This window comes from Felis catus, chromosome D4, assembly GCF_018350175.1.
Source record: "Felis catus isolate Fca126 chromosome D4, F.catus_Fca126_mat1.0, whole genome shotgun sequence".
Lineage (NCBI taxonomy): Eukaryota > Metazoa > Chordata > Mammalia > Carnivora > Felidae > Felis > Felis catus.
This window is the reverse complement of record NC_058380.1, coordinates 31,404,655-31,422,108: the sequence shown is the minus strand read 5'-3', so window position 1 is coordinate 31,422,108 and position 17,454 is coordinate 31,404,655. Positions and strand designations below refer to the sequence as shown.

Sequence of the window (17,454 nt, the reverse complement as noted above, 5' to 3'; positions counted from 1 at the left end):
ACCCAGCAGCATCACTACCAAAGAAAGCCATTGGATGAAGGCTGTATCATCATAGTACCAGGGCTACTACACCAGCCACTGAATCAGCACTCCTTGTGACAAGGAAGTTCCAGCAGCTAAGAAAATGTTTGCTCTTCCTCAGTCTCTGCTCTTCCTCAGTCTCTGACACCTTGATGCAACTTGAGCTTATTGCACAATGTTCAAAGGGAAATGAAAGAAAAAAACATCTCTTTCCACATGTCTGATTTTTTCAGAAAACTGTATGAAAAGGAAATTATCAAATCTTGAATACATTAAAAAAATTAACTTCAGTTTAGAATAGTGTTAGATTTAAATAATTACCAATACTAGGTCCTATATACTCACCCAGTTCCTCTTATTAACATCTTTTATTACTCTGGTATATTTGTCTTAACTAAATAATGACACTGATACATTATTAACTAAACATCATTTTTCAGATTGCACTGTTTTTTCCAGTTTTTTTTTTTATATTTCAAGATGCCATTCAGGATACCACATTACATTTAATAGTCATGTCTCCTTATCTTTCACTAGTCTGTGACAATTTTTTAGACCTTCCATGTGTCAGTTACCTTGACAGTTTTGAGAAGGACTTGTCAAGTATTTTATAGAATACCTCTCGATTTTGATTTCTTATATCTTTTTTTTTTTTAATGATTGCACTGGCACTACAGATTTGTTTTGTGTATTCATTTTATTTTGTAGGAAGATCACAGATGCTATTCTTACCATATTAACAGTATATGGTATCAACATGAATAATCACTGACAATGCTAAGCTTGATCACCTGGTTTAGGTTGTATCCCTCAAAATTGTGTAGGTGAGCACTATGCTACTTGGTAAAAAATTATTTTATCTTATTTAGTTTATATTGTACACAAACTAATATCAGAATCCTTTTTATATATTTCTGATTTTAATGTTGGAAACTATAAATACAGATAGGTAAAAATTATAACACCAAGAATTTAAAAACTTCACACTGATCCAGTATATAGTCCAAAATTTGTGTTTTTAGTGTTTATTGGAATATGAATCATTGCCCTTTGACCCCAAGGATTTAATTTCAGAATTTTATTTCCATACATCATCATCAGAGTAGTGCCCAATTCTTCTAAACTAATTGCTAAAGCTTGGACTTTGAGTAATGAAAAGACTGAAAGAAAGTTTGTGTTTCATGAGCTTATCAACCCAGATCATTGCATTAACCCAGATAACAATAGGAGATATGAACAATGACCAGCCATCATAACTAAGAAATCTGATAATAGGAGAAATAAGTAAAACTTAGAAAGGTGGAGTATTAAAAGCTTTTAGCTTGTATAGGGTCTTTCAAAAGCATTGATAAATTGGATGGTACTAGTCAGAAGATTTAAAAGGAATGGGTGTGTTATCATTAGAAAGCTAAGTTTAGAAATATATGCTAAAGCCATAGGTAGATGACATAGATATATAAAGATGAAGGAGCAGGTTACACCCAGATAATAACTAAACAATGGAAGGATCATAGAGAAGCAAGAGCTACTAGTGAAGCAAGAACACATGGGCATATGTTACTGCACACATATAATGCATATTGTCCAACATAAGTGTGAATGAAAATCTAATAGGAATTCTTATAAAAGCAACACTTCTGGGAGAAAACTATGCTGAATGGAGTACATGTGGAAAACAGTTTTGTTGATAAACACGTTCTCAAAACAGGCATATGCCTCTGATAGAAGATAGTAATGCAATAGCACAGGTAGAATGTAATTATGTCCCTATTGAGATAAACAAGAATATGACACTTACTACACTACTCTGGAATCCAGAAAAGATTGTTGATGGCCAGAGTGCAGTAAATCCAAGAGAAATAGATCAGAAACCAGCAAGAACAGTGAGAAAGTTGTTAGCATAGAAAATAAGGCAACAAAACACTAAATAAACAACATAAAAAAAATTATACATGACTTGTGACCAGACAAGAGAAAGAAAAAGTTACACATTGAAAAATGAACACAAAGTCTAAAATGACAATACTGCCACATTGCCAGAAAATGTGGTGCACTAACAATGACAGTTAAACAGGATTAAAGTGCTGAAGAAGACTCATAGGACCCAAAATGACAATGCTGACAAGTGTGCAATTTATTAAGGGAAAGGGACGCAATATAGGATGTCATTATTTGCATCACAGCCAAAGGCTGCTTCATACCACAAGGTTTGGATAATGGCCAGGCATCAGCTCCCATTTTCCTCCATTGTATGAACACAATTTCACTGCCAGAAAAGAGCCATGTGCACAGAATCACTCTGAAACTCAAAATGGGTTTACTGCTGAGGTTTCTTTCCCCTGCCAGATATGTAGGCATATTCTTGCTATGTAATCAGCCCCAAAAGCAGAGGACTTTGAAGGTCTCAGTGAAATCATCAATCACACTGTTATTAATAAACACTGTTGATAAGTTGTTAAAATCTGCCTCCAAACATTTTGGACTGCTGGTTACAAAGAAACATTGTTAATATATTTCATTCCTTAAACAACAGATAATGATGTGCAGATACCTTAGCTCAGGACTATTCTGGGTCTGCAGGACTTAACCCTCACAGCAAAGTCCACCATCCTGATTTTGGGTCAAAGCCTTTTATAACAAGAGTAAAAACAACAACAACAAAATTCATTCTTAGTTTGATAGCAATCATGTAGATGTGTCTTTCAATAGCATATAATCAAATAGATAATCAAAACACATATACATATTTCCAAGAGTTGTAATAATCAGGGAGGGTTTGTATCATTTAAACCATCCTATAATGCAGCACAAATTGTCTTATATTTTTATATTTTTCCCTTTTATTTGCCTCCCTGATCTATAGCTATCTGTACTTTTTGGTATATATCTATTGAATAATTAAGAACCCTAGTCAATCTATCATCACTTAAGTCTAAATCTGTAGGCCAATTCTGTTTCATAGAATAGTATTCTGTGAAATGAAAACCATAAGAGACAGACACATTAGTATTATTCCACATAGTCATTGTCTGAGCTCTGGTCTATTTGTTGATTAGGAGTACATAAAACCATCCTGGAAGTATGTTTATTAAATTAGCCATTGTACAGCTCCCTCGTTTTTTTTTTATTAAAAAAAATTTTTAATGTTTATTTTTGAGAGACAGCATGAGCAGGAGAGGGCACAGAGAGAGAGGGAGACCTAGAATCCGAAGCAGGCTCCAGGCTCTGAGCTGTCAGCACAGAGCCCAACGCACTCAAACCCACGAACCGTGAGATCATGACCTGAGCCAAAGTCGGAAGCTCAACTGACTGAGCCACCCAGGCGCCCCAGCTCCTTCGTTTTTTAGAAGAAGAATTTTGGTAGTCTTTGTCCCAAGGGACATCTAAATCTAAGCTAAAAGAGCATATCATTCACTTGTTCTGAACTTTTCAAAAGGCACCAGAGTGATCTTAGATTTTCCTCCCTTGTAACACCCAAAGGTTGGCTACTTTCCACTAAGCAACAATCTCACATTGTACTCATTTACCATTAATTGAAAAATAAACCTTTCTCCTTGAAGTCAGTGATGGTAATGGTAACAAGATGAGATGACCAGGCCTTATTCTTTGGGCCATTCCCAATCATATAGAGTTGGATTGGATAAATACAGAGAAATATATCTATTCAACCCACTAGGCAACAAAATATTTGCATAGTCAAGCCCAACTAGGTGAAATATAAAGAGAATTTTGTCCATCCCATCAGTATCTTGGGAATTCTTGTTATTAGTCAAATTAATACACATAGTTTCTGGTTTTGGAATGTTTCTTGCACCTTAATTTTAGCCCAGTTAGGGCCTTACAGATATGGCATTTAAAAAAGAAAATTGTAAAGTATAGATGAGTTGTATGTAAACTTATTTTTCATCCCCTATGATATGGACTGAATGTTTGTGTCCCTACCCACCCTCACCCCACCCCTGAATCCATACTTTGAAGGCTTAATTCCCCAGTGTGGTAGTATTTGAGATGTCGAGCATTTAGGAGGTAATTAGGTTTAGTTGAGTCATGAGGATGCAGCCCCCATGTTGGCTTAATGTCCTTATAAGGGGAAGAGACCAGAGCCCTCGCACTTTGCTCCATGTCAAGATATAGCATGCAAGGAAGCTATCTGTAAACCAGGAAGAGGACCTTTACCAAGAACCCCCACCATGCTACCAATCTGATCTCAGACTTCCAGCCTCCAAAACTGTGAGAAATAGATATTTGTTATTCAAGGCACCATATGTGTGGTGTTTTGTTATAGCAGTCTGAATTAAGACATCGTATTCTATCTTCCCAGTACTACCAATAAAACAGTGATTTAACTAATCAAGACTCAACTTTAAGTCCCTCATGTTAAATTGCAAAACAATGCTGAAGGTTTGTAGATTAGTGCTTCTATCTTTTGTTACCCCTGTGTATTGAAGCAGATATTTAAATTGCTAATTCTGATAGTTTATTAAATGGTCACTAAATTAACCACACTTAATCCAGTAGTCCAGTTAGTATATCCTTTTAGTTTGGTATATCTTTTAGTTTCACAGGAACTTTCAACCACCATCTTATACACTTCCTCCCAATTTTCACTGTTATTTTCTGTTTCCAGTTTTGGATTCAGTTCCTGGAGAGAAATGTCTGCCACATTCACTCCACTCCACACAGTCACACTTGGGACACCATGTTCTTCCCAAATCCATCCATGGCAGCTGCTGGGTTGAATGCCAAGTTTTTTCAGCCATAAAATAGCTAAATCTAACAGAATCCAGATTACACCCACTTCCTCTAGGTGACATATGTGGGAATATCTGCTGGGTTGGAAACCATAATTATGAATCAATAAGGGCTGTATGTGACTATCTGAGGAATAATGAATTTGAAGACATTAACATTCCTCTGCACCGGATTGAGATGGCTCTTTCTCTACTGCTGGCGGACTCCTGTAGTTATCACCACAATCTTAGAACTGGCAGTCACAGGTAATCCTTATCTGTCATGTCACAACTTCAGGTGTCTGAAGAAATAATGTCTCATGTTGCAGATCCATCATTTCTCCTTTGAGTTTATCTTCCAAAATGCCCACAGGGCAAGCTCATCATCCTGAGGCTTTCCCAAAATACTGATGGCACACACTGTACCAACATCCACTACAGTGATCTTATTGTTTGAGACGGTTGCCTCTTCTACAACTGGTGTAATCAGTTTTTCCTTAAGAGTTGCCATTGTATCCAGGAAAGAAATGTCTGTAAAAGTCATGTGAAGGAGACAATGTCTCATAGCCTTAAGAACTATGAAGAATAAATGTTTTTTTAAGCCATCTAATCTATAATTTATTATAGCAGCCTGAACTAAGGGCCCATCCATATAACCTCATTTTCCTTAATTACCTCTTTTAAGGCCATGTTTCTAAATACAGTGGCATTCTGAAATACTGAGAGCTAGGATTTCAACATATGAATTTAGAGGGGCTACACTTCCCTCCGTAATATAGATGAATCTTAAAGACACACTTAGTGAGATAAGCCAGAGACAAAATAATAAAAATTGTATGATTTCACCTATATAAGGTACCTACAATAGTCAAATTTATAGAGACAGAAAGTAGAATATTGGTTACCAGAAGGTGGAGAAAGAGAGGAATGGAGAGTCATTTTTTAATGCGTACAAAATTTCAATTTGGGATGATGACAAAGTTCTGAAGATTGGATGTTGTGGCAGTTGCACACCAATGTGAATGTACATAATGCCATTGAGTTTCATATTTTAAATTATTGAAATGGTAAATTTTATGCTGTGTATTTTACCACAATAAAAAATGGTAGAAATAAAACATACAGTAATTGAAATAAGGGATGCCTTTAATGTGCTCATTAGTGTACTCATGATAGCCAAGAAAAGAACAAAAAGAATCAGTGAACTTCAAGGTATGTCAATACTTCAAAGAAGGAAAGTGTGAAATTAAAATTAAACCTTTAATGTTTTTACTTTTAATTGATCTAAAACATGTTTTTAAAAGCAATAACTATCACAATGTGTTGGGTGATTATAGGATATAGGTAAGTAAAATGAATGACAGGAATGTCACAGGGACATAGGGAGAACTAGGGAATACTCTTATAAGGTATCTATGATACATGTGAAATCATATAGTGATATTTAAAAGTAGACTTAGAATACATTTTAAGCTGTAGGGCAACCATTAAGAAACTATAAGATAAATATAATTTTTCTTCATATATTTTCCCTCTGCTATAGTGGGTTGTAATTGACAAAATTGTATACATTTAAAGGGTACAATGTGATGATTTGATATATGTATACCTTGTGAAATGATTATCACAATCACAATAACTCATCTATCACTTCACATAGTTTTGTGTGTGTGTGTGTGTGTGTGTGTGTGTGTGTGAGAGAGAGAGAGAGAACTCCTAAGATTTACTCTCTTAGCAAATTTTAAGTATACAATACAGTATCAACTATAGTCCACATGCTTTACATTAAACCCTCAGAACTTATTTATCCTATAACAATATTTGTATCCTTTTACTAACATTTCCCCATTTCCTCCATCATCCTGGCAACCACCATTTTATTAGTTCAAAAAAAAAATTTTTTTTTAGATTTCACATCTACATGATACTATACATTAATTGTCTTTGTCTGGCTTCATTACTTAGCATAATGCCCTCCAGTTTCATCCATGATGTTGCAAATGGCAGGATTTTCTTTTCTTAAGGTTGAATACTATTCCATTGTATATATACATATACTACATTATCTTTACACATTCATCCATCAGTGTACACTTAGGTTGTTTCCATACCTTGGATATGAACATAGGAGTACAGATATCTCTTTGGGGTAATGATTTTGTCTCCTTCAGATATACACCCAGAACTGGAATTGCTGGATCATATGGTAGTTGTATTTATTTTTTATTTTTTTAAATGTTTATTTATTTTTGACAGAGAGATAGAGCATGAGTGGGGGTGGGGGGGCAGAGAGAGAGGGAGACACAGAATCTGAAGCAGGATCCAGGCTCAGAGCTGTCAGCACAGAGCCCCACGTGAGGCTAGAACTCACAGACTGCGAGATCATGACCTTAGTGGAAGTCGGACGCTCAACCAACTGAGCCACCCAGGCGCCCCTATGTTTTTTCTTTTTAGGAACCTCCATACTGTTTTCTATTGTGGCTAGATAGTTCACATTGCCACCAAAAGTGTACACAAGTTTCCTTTTCTCTACATTCGCACTAGTGTTTATTATTTCTTATCTTTTTGATAGTAGACATCCTAACTGTGAAGTAATATCTCATTGTGATTTTGATTTAGATTTCCCTGATGATTAATAATTTTGAACATCAGTTCATGTCTTGTTAGCTTTGTATGTATTCTTTGGAAAATGCCAGTCAGGTCCTTTGCTCATTTTTTAGGCAGAATTTTATTTATTTGTTTATTTATTTAGCTATTGAGTCATAGAAGTTTTGTATATATTTTAAATATTAACTCCTTATCAGATGTATGGTTTGCAAATATAATTTTCCAGTTCATAGGTTACATTTTTCTTTTGTTGATTTTTTTCCCTTTGCAATGTAGAAGCCTTTTAGTTTTATGTAGTCCCACTTTTTTGTCATTGTTTTTGTTTTGTCATTGTTGGCTTGTTTCATTTTTGCTTTAGTTTCCTGTAATTTTGATGTCATACCCAAAAAATTATTGCCAACAACTATAGCAAGGAGATTTTTTCCTATGCTTTCTTCCAGGAGAGTTACAGTTTCAGATCTTTTATTTAAATCTTTAATTCATTTAGGGTTAATTTCTGTGAGTGGTGTAAGATAGGGGTTCAGTTTCATTCTTTTGCATGTGAATATCCACTTTTTCCAGTAACATTTATTGAAGTGACTTTTCTTCTCCATTGTGTTTTGGTGCCCTTTTCAAATATTAGTTCATCATATATGTGTGGGTTTATTTCTGGGCTTTGTATTCTATTCCATTAGTCTATATGTCTGTTTTTATGTCAATACCGTACTGTTTTGATTAGTATAGATTTGTAATATAATTTGAGGTCATGAAGTATGATACCTCTACCCTCATTCTTCTTGCTCAAGATTGATTTGGATGTTTGGGACTTTGGGGTTCCATATAAATCTTAGGAATTTTTTTTCTAGTTCTGTGAAAAATGCCAGTGGAATTTGATGTGTATTATATTGAATATGTATATCACTTTGGATAGTAAGGATATTTTAACAATATTAATTCTCCTAATTATGCACATGGAATATCTTTTCCTTTATTAATGTCTTCTTCAATTTCTTTCATTAGTACCTTAAATTTTCCATGTACAAATCTCTCACCTCCTTGGTTAAGTTTTTTCCAAGGCATTTTGTTGTTTTTGATTCTATTGTAAATAGTATTGCATTCTTAATTTATCTTTCAGATAGTTTATTTCAGATAGCTATTGATGTGTAGAAACAACTGATTTTTGTATGTTGATTTTGTATCCTGCAAGTTTATGGAATTTATTTATTAGTGTTATAGTTTTCTAGTGGAGTCTTTAGATTTTTTTATATATAACACCATCATCTGCACATAGAGGCGATTTTACTTCTTCCTTTTTAATTTAAGTGTTTTTTTTTCTTTTTTTCTTTTTCTTGCCTGGTTTTCTGGCTAGGACTTCCAATACCATGTTTAATAGAAGTGGCAAATGTGGTATCCTTGTTCTTGATTTTAGAGGAAAAGCTTTTAGTCTTTAATTAAGTACGTTGTTTGCTATGGATTTATCATATATGGTCTTTATTATGTTGAGGTACATATCTTTTATACTTAATTTGTTGAGTTAGGTGGGGAATGGGCTAGATGGGTGATGGATATTAAAGAGGACCGTTGTTATGATGAGCACCAGGTGTTCTATGTAATTGATGAAATCACTGAATTCTACTAAAACCAATATTGCACGGTATGTTAAGTAAAATTTAAATAAAATTTTGGAAAAGGATGTTGAATGCTGTCAAGTGTTTATTTCTCCATCTTAAGGTTATTACATAATATCTATTCTTCCTTCTGTTAATGTGATATATCATATTTATTGAATTGTGTACATTGAACCATCCATGCATTTCAGGGATAAATTCCACCTCATTATAGGTTATTCTTTTAATGTGCTGTCGATTTGGTTTGCTAGTATTTTGTTGAGGATTTTTTCATGTGTTTATTAGGGATATTGGCCTATACTTTTCTTTCCTTTCAGTCCTTGTCTGGCCTTGGTATCGGGGTAATGATACTTTGTAAAATGAGATTGAAAGTGTTCCCTCCTTTTTAATTTTTTTGGGAGACATTGAAAGGACTTGGTGTTAATTCTTCTTTAAGCGTTTGGTAGAATTCACTAGTGAAGACATCTGGAACAGGCTTTTTTGTTGGGGATTTTGTTACCACCTTAATATTCTTACTTGTTATTGGCCCATTCAGATTTTAAATTTCTTCATGGTTAATTTGGGGTATATTATATATTTCTAGGAATTTATCCATTTAACCTAGGTTATTCAATATTATTGACCTACAGTTGTTCATAGCAGACTGATTATCCTTTGTAGTTCTGTGATATCAGTTGCAATGTCTTATTTTTCATTTCTGATTTCATTTATTTGAATCCATTTTTCCCTTAATCTGCTAAATGTCAATTTTGATTATTTTTTTAAAAAACAAACAAACAGATGTTATTCCAATAGGAAAGATCTTCTATTTTTTTTTTCTAGTCTCTATTTCATTTATTTCCTCTCATCTTCATTATTTATTTATTTATTTATTTTTTGCCTTCTGCTAACTTTGGGCTTTGTTTATTTTGTAGTTCCTTAAAGAACTTCATGAGCAAATTATTTTCCTATTATTTTTCTTTAAAGATAATTGAGTGCTTAAACATAACAATATCACATTATTATAATACATGTATAAGTAAAATATATAGTGAACAAAACCATATGGATTGAAAGGAGAGAAGTGAGGTGCACTATTGTAGTGTTCTGATGCTATATGTAAAGTGGTATATTAGTTGAAGTTAGATTGCAATGAATTTAAGATGTATATCATTACATCTTGGGTAATGAGCTTATAAAATGAGATAAAATGTAACAATAAAAATATCTAATCAAAAGGAAATCAGAAAAGAGGAAAATAAAATAGGTCAGCAACAAAAAGCAAAATGAGCCATATAAATATTGACATTAAAAATGTAAGTGGTTTCAACACCACAGTTAAAGTGGTCAGATTGTCAGATTAATAAAAAGAAAGAAATAGAGAAGGAAAGAGAGAAAGAGAGAAAGGAAAGAAGAAAAGAAATAAAAGAAAAAAGAAAAGGAAAAGAAAAGAAAGAATCAAACTCGACTGTTGGGTGCTTACAAGAAACACATTTTTTTAAATAAAGAAATAAATATTCTTTGGATAAATACCTACTAGTGCAATTGCTGCATCATAGAGTCGTTCTACTTTTTAAATTTTTGAGGAACCTCCATACTTTTTCCCACAGTGGCTGCACCAGTTTCCATTCCCACAAACAGTCCAAAAGGAGTCCCTTTCTCCACATCCCCACTAAAATCTATTATTTCCTGTGTGGTTGATGTTATCCATGCTGACAGCTGTGAAGTGATATCTCATTGTAGTTTTGATTTGTATTTTTCTGATGATCAGTGATGTTGAGCATCTTTTCATTTGTCTGTTGGCAATCTGGATATCTTATTGTGATAAGCACCAGGTGTTGTAAGAAAGCCTTGAATCACTATATTGTACATCTGAAACTAATATTACACTGTATTTCAACTAACTGGAATTTGAATAAAAACTTAGGGAATATCACATGAGGCATGGGGTGAAATAAACTGGACACCTCCCCCAAAAAAGAAAGGAATAAGCTAAAAGTAAAGGGATGCAAAATACATATCATGTTAACAGAAATCAATAGAGAGCTGAAGTGTAAATATTAATATTAGACAAAGTAGGTTTCAGAGCAAAGACTATAACTAGGGGAAAACATTATGTACTATGTGATGGACCATAAAATAAACCACAACCAATGGGTTATTTAATTAAATCAATTAAACAAAAAGATTAAATAAGTTGAAAAATTAATTATGTATTTAATTCATTTCAAAATGTAATTAAGTAAGTAATTAAAATCACTTATGTCATATAAAGTATGTTTTCTGATTACAATTAAAATCAATAACAAAAAGTTAACAGGATTTTCTTTTTTTAACTTTCTTATTTTACTTATTTTTTTTAATATAATTTATTGTTCAAATTGGCTAACATACAGGGTATACAGTGTGCTCTTGGTTTTGGGAGTAGATACCTGTGATTCATCGCTTACATAAAATACCCAGTGCTCATCCCAACAAGTTCCCTCCTCAATACCCATCACCCATTTTCTGCTCTCCCCCGCCTCATTCACCCTCAGTTTGTTCTCTGTATTTAAGAGTCTCTTATGGTTTGCCTCCCTCATTTCTGTTTGTAACTTTTCCCCCTTCCCTTCCCCCAGTCTTAACAGAAGGCTGTTAAGTTTCTCATGGTCGACATATGACTGAAAACATATGATATCTGTCTTTCTCTGACTGACTTATGTCACTTAGTATAATACCCTCCAGTGCCATCCACATTGCCGCAAATGACAGGATTTCACTCTTTCTCATTGCCTAGTAGTATCCCATTGTATGTATAAGCCACATCTTCGTTATCCATTCATCAGTTGATGAACATTTTGGCTCTTTCCATAATTTGGCTATTGTTGAAAGGGTTTCTATAAGCATTGGGGTGCATGTGCCCTATGAATCAGCCCTCTTGTAACTTTGGATAAATTTCTAGTAGTGCTATTGCTGGTTCATAGGGTAGTTCTATTTTTAATTTTTTGAGGAACCTCCACACTGTTTTCCAGAGAAGCTGCACCAGTTTGCATTCCCACCAACAGTGCAAGAGAGTTCCCATTTCTCCACATCCTCACCAGCATCTATAGTCTCCTGATCTGTTCATTTTGGCTACTCTCAGTGTGGTTTTGATTTGTATTTCCCTGATGAGGAGTGACATTGAGCAGAATTCATGTATTGGGTTTAGCAGACTTTTGGTGGACTCTTTTGGGTTTTACATAGAGTATCATGTTGTCTGCCAAAAGTGAAAGTTTGATTCTTCTTTGACAATTTTGATGCCTTTGACTTCCTTTTGTTATCTGATTGCTGATGCTAGGACTTCAACACTATGTTAAACAACAGTGGTGAGAGTGGACATCCGTGTCATATTCCTGATCTCAGGGGGAAAGCTCTCAGTTTTTCCCCATTGAGGATGATATTAGCTGTGGGCTTTTCATAAATGGCTTTTATGATGTTTAAGTATGTTCTTTCTATCCCAACTTTCTCGAGGGTTTTTATTAAGGATGCTGTATTTTGTCCAATATTTTTTCAGCATGTATTGACAGGATCGTATGGTTCTTATCCTTTCTTTTATTAATGTGATGTATCACACTGATTGATTTGCGAATATTGAACCAGCCCTGCAGCCCAGGAATGAATCCCACCTGATCATGGTGAATAATTCTTTTTATATGCTGTTGAATTTGATTTGCTAGTATCTCATTGAGAATTTTTGCATTCTGTTCATCAGGGATATTGGCCTATAATTCTCCTTTTTTGTGGGGTCTCTGTCTGGTTTGGGAATCAAGGTAATGCTGGCTTCATAGAATGAGTCCAGAAGTTTTCTGTCTGTTTCGTTTTTTGGAACAGCTTGAGAAGGATAGGTATTAACTCTGCTTCAAATGTTAATTCCCCTGGGAAGCCATCTGGCCCAGGACTCTTATTTGTTGGGAGATTTTTGATAACTGATTCGATTTCTTCAACAGTTATGGGTCTGTTCAAATTTTCTATTTCTTCCCATTTGAGTTTTGGTAGTGTGTGGGTGTCTAGGAATCTGTCCATTTCTTTCAGGTTTGTTGGGATTTAGTTTTTCATAGTATTCTGTGATAATTGCTCATATTTCTGAGGGATTGGTTATGGTAAATCCATTCTCATTTGTGATTTTATCTATTTGGGTCCTCTCTAATTTATTTTTGAGAGTCTGGCTAGAGATTTATCAATTTTACTTTTTCAAAAAACCTGCTCTTAGTTTCATTGATCTGTTCTACTGTTGTTGTTATTTTTTATTTTTTGGATCCTATATAGTTTATTTCTTCTCTGATCTTTGTTATATCTTTTCTTTTGCTGGCCTTGGGGTTTCTTTGCTGTTCTGCTTCTAGTCCCTTTAGGTGTGCTGTTAGATTTTATATTTTGGATTTTTCTTGTTTCTTGAGATAGGCCTGGATTGCAATGCATTTTCCTCTTAGGAATGCCTTTGCTGCAGCCCAAAGGGTTTGGATTGTTGTGTTTTCATTTTCATTTGTTTCCATATATTTTTAAATTTCTTCTTTAATTGCCTGGTTGACCCATTCATTCTTTAGTAGGATGTTCTTTAACCTCCATGCATTTGAAGGTTTTCCAGACTTTTTCTGTGGTTGATTTCAAGTTTCCTAACATTGTGATCTGAAAATGTGTGTGGTATGATCTCAATTCTTTTATATTTATTGAGGAGTGTTTTGTGACCCAGTATGTGATCTATCTTGGATAATGTTCCATATGCACTGAATATATCTGTCAAGTCTATCTGGTCCAGTGTTTCATTCAGGGCCACTGTTTCTTTATTGATTTTCTGCCTAGATGATCTGTCCATTGTTGTAAGTGCAGTATTGAAGTCACTGCAATTACTGCATTCTTATCAATAAGGTTGCTTATGTTTGTAATTGTTTTATGTATTTGGGTGCTCCAAATTGGGTGCATGAATATTTATAATTGTTATCTCTTCTTGATTGATAGACCCCTTACTTGTGATATAATGCACTTCTTCTCTTGTTACAGACTTTAGGTTAAATCTAGTTTGTCTGATATAAGTATGGCTATTCCAATTTTCTTTTGACTTCTAGTAGCATGATAGATGGTTCTCCATCCCCTCACTTTCAAGGTGAGGGGTCCTGAAGGTGTCCTCAGGTCTTAAATGGGTCTCTTGTAGACAGCAAATAAATGGGTCTTGTTTTTTTATCCATTCTGGTACTCTATGTGTTTTGATTGGAGCATTTAGTCCATTTACATTCAGCGTTACTATTGAAAGATTTGGATTTAGTGTCATTGTGTTATCTGTAGGTTTCATGCTTGTGCTGATGTCTCTGGTCCTTTGTAGTCTTTGCAGCATTCTACTCACAGAGTTCCCCTTAGGATCTCTTGTAGGAGTAGTTTAGTGGTGATGAACTCCTTCGGTTTTTGTTTGGGAAAACTTTGATCTCTCCTTCTATTCTGAATGACAGCCCTGCTGGATAAAGGATTCTTGGATGCATATTCCTCCTATTCAGCACATTGAGTATTTCCTGCCACTCCCTCTGGCCTGCCAAGTTTCAGTAGATAGGTCTACTACTACCCTTATGTGTCTACCTTTGTAGGTTAAGGCCCATTTGTCCCTAGCTGCCTTCAGAATTCTCTCTTTATCTTTGTATTTTGTCAGTTTCACTATGATATGTCATGCAGAAGATCAATTCCTGTTACATCTGAAGGGAGTGCTTTGTACCTCCTGGATTTCAATGTCTGTTTCCTTGCCCAGACTGGAGAAGTTCTCAGCTATTATTTGTTCAAGTACATGTTCCTCCCCTTTCTCTCTCTCTTCTTCTTCTGAAACTCCTATGATACAGATACTATTATGTTTTATTGAATAACTTAGTTCTCTAATTCTCCCATCATGGTTTAGAATTTTTTATCTCTCTTTTTCTCAGCTTCATCTTTTCCCATAATTTTATCTTCTATTTCTCTTTCATCTCCCCTCTGCCTCTTCAATCTTCACTGTCACTGCATCTAGTTTTTTTTTGCACCTCATTTACAGCATTTCTTAATTTGTCATGACTATTTTTTAGTTACTTGATCTCTGTAGCAATAGATTCTCTGCTGTCTTCTATGATTTTTTCAAGCCCAGAGATTAATCTCATGACTATTATTCTAAATTCTTGATCATATATACTGTTTATATCTGTTTTGATCAATTCTTTAGCTGTCATTTCTTCCTGGAATTTCTTTTAAGGAGAATTCTTCCATTTTGTCATTTTAGCTAGTTTTCTGTCCCTAATGTGTTTTGAAAGCTTGTTATATGTCCTGTACCTGCGAGTGCTACTATATTAAAGGGGGGTCATACACTCACTGTCCAGGGCCTGGCCCTTCAAGAGGTGTTTTTAGGAGTATGTTACATGTTGTCTGTTGTTCTGACTCTGGTTGCTTTATCTCCCTACTTGTTGTGATGTTTTGGACCTTCCACCAGGTGTGCTTTGATTTGTTCATTTGATACAGCACTGGAAAAAAAAAAATTAAAGGCAGGGAGGCGGGATGATGGTGGTGGAAGAGGCCTTATCCCATACAAAGAGAGAAATGACAGGGTCAGGGAAAAATAAAATTAAAAAAAAAATGACCAGAAACTATACTATTTAGCCCAGAGAGACAGAGAGGAGAATAAAGGAGATATAGAACAGGTATAAAGAGAATATATTAAATATGTCTGTTAATAAAACCAACAACAAGAATAACCAGACTAGAGGAGGAAAGAAATAAAAAGGAGAAAAGGAATAAAATATATATACATATATATACATATATGTGTGTATATATATATTTTGTCCAAGAATTGTCCAAGAATTAAGTCAGAAAATGCAAAACTGCTGGGTGTTTTGGAACCAGTGGCAGTGCTGGTCTGGAGGAGGGGCTGTCTGTTTGGTCAATTACAATCTTACTCCAGTAAATACCCAGTTACTAGGCATGGAGCGGCATGGTCTGATGTAGGTGGGTTCCCTCCTCCATTGTGGGCCCACTGTCCAAAGCCCCACCTTGTTGGTGATGGGGGAAAAATGGTGACACCCCAGTCTCTCCTCCCCAGTCCGGGTATCCCAAACCACTCTGTTCAGGCAGTCCTCACAGTGCTGTGTGGGCACAAGCAGGCCATTTTTTGGTTTTTGGTTTTTGTTTTTACACTCCACAGTCTCCGGTGCCTCCCTGGGGCTCAACTGGGAATCAAACCCAGATGTCTTAAAGGGTCCCACTCTGCATGCCCTGGTTCCAGGGAAGTGCCATTCCACCCCACCAATGAAGAGCCTCCTCACAGTGCCGCACAGGTGCAAACAAGGCAGTTTATCCCATTCCACCAACTCCTGTACTTCCCTGGCGCTCAACTGGGATTCAAACCCTGGTGTTTTAAAGGGCCCTGCTCTGTCCACCCCCATTGCAGGGAAATGCACTCTGCCCCACTGATAAATGGCCTCTGGCTGGTGGGCGCAGGCAGGGTCCTTTGTCCTTTAAACAACTATATACCTTCTTCCCACGGCAATAGAAGGAGAGGATTGCTTTCTCCCACTGCAGACTATGCCTCTGAACTAATTACTGAGCCAAGGGCTGGCTTCCCTGCTCCCCAGATGTGCAAACAGGGCACCCAGCACCAGTCCAGAGAAAGCCTGGAAGTTAGAGATTGGATCTTTCGCCAATTTTTTTCTGATCCCTGGTCTGTGGTTTTTCTCTTTTCCAAATACAGTCCTACACTTCCACAACCTCTCTTTCTCTTCTCTTTGTCTCTCTGAAGAAGGGGATCCCTCCCCTCTGTGCCTATGCTGCCCATTTTTATCTCTCCCGGTTCGCAGTCACAATCCTGTGGCCTGCCAGTTTGTCCCTTTGGGCCCCTGGAGATGTCTCTGTCACTCTGCAGACCAGACTTGTAATTCAAAGTCCTCTGGCCTCAAAACTGCTGTGTTTGAAGGACAAGGGAACTTTGGGTCCCCCTACTTCTCAGCCATGTTGGATCTCCTCTTAACAGGATTTTCAAGATGGCATTGGAGTGTGAAGACCCTAGGCTCATCTTCTCCCATGAACACAACTAGATAACAATCACATCATCCTAAATACCCCAGATATAGACCTGCAGACTGACAGAACATACTCCACAGCTAAAGGGAGAAAAGGTGCAACAGCAAAGAAATTTTATTTTTATTTTATTTTGTTTATTTATTTTGATGGTGGGGGGCACAAGAAGAGGAGGGGCAGAGAGAGAGGAGGAGAAAGAGAGAGAATCCCAAGCAAGCTCCATACTGTCAGTGCAGAGTCCAATGCAGGGCTCAAATTCATGAACTGTGAGATCATGACCTGAGCTGAAATCCAGAGTTGGACACTTAACTAACTGAGCTACTCAGGTGCCTCCAAACCCTGGGATTTTTTTTTTAATGTTTATTTATTTTTTGAGAGAGAGGCAGAGCACAAGCAGGGGAAGGGCAGAGATAGAGGGAGACACAGAATCCAAAGCAGGCTCTAAGCTCTGAGCTGTCAGCACAGAACCCAACAGG

General features: G+C 35.9%; 1 pseudogene; it reads right to left on the bottom strand.

The window, feature by feature from the left end:
* Positions 1-4,013: 4,013 nt before the first annotated feature.
* Positions 4,014-6,598, bottom strand: LOC101091660 (annotated as a pseudogene).
* Between the last annotated feature and the right edge of the window lie 10,856 nt (positions 6,599-17,454).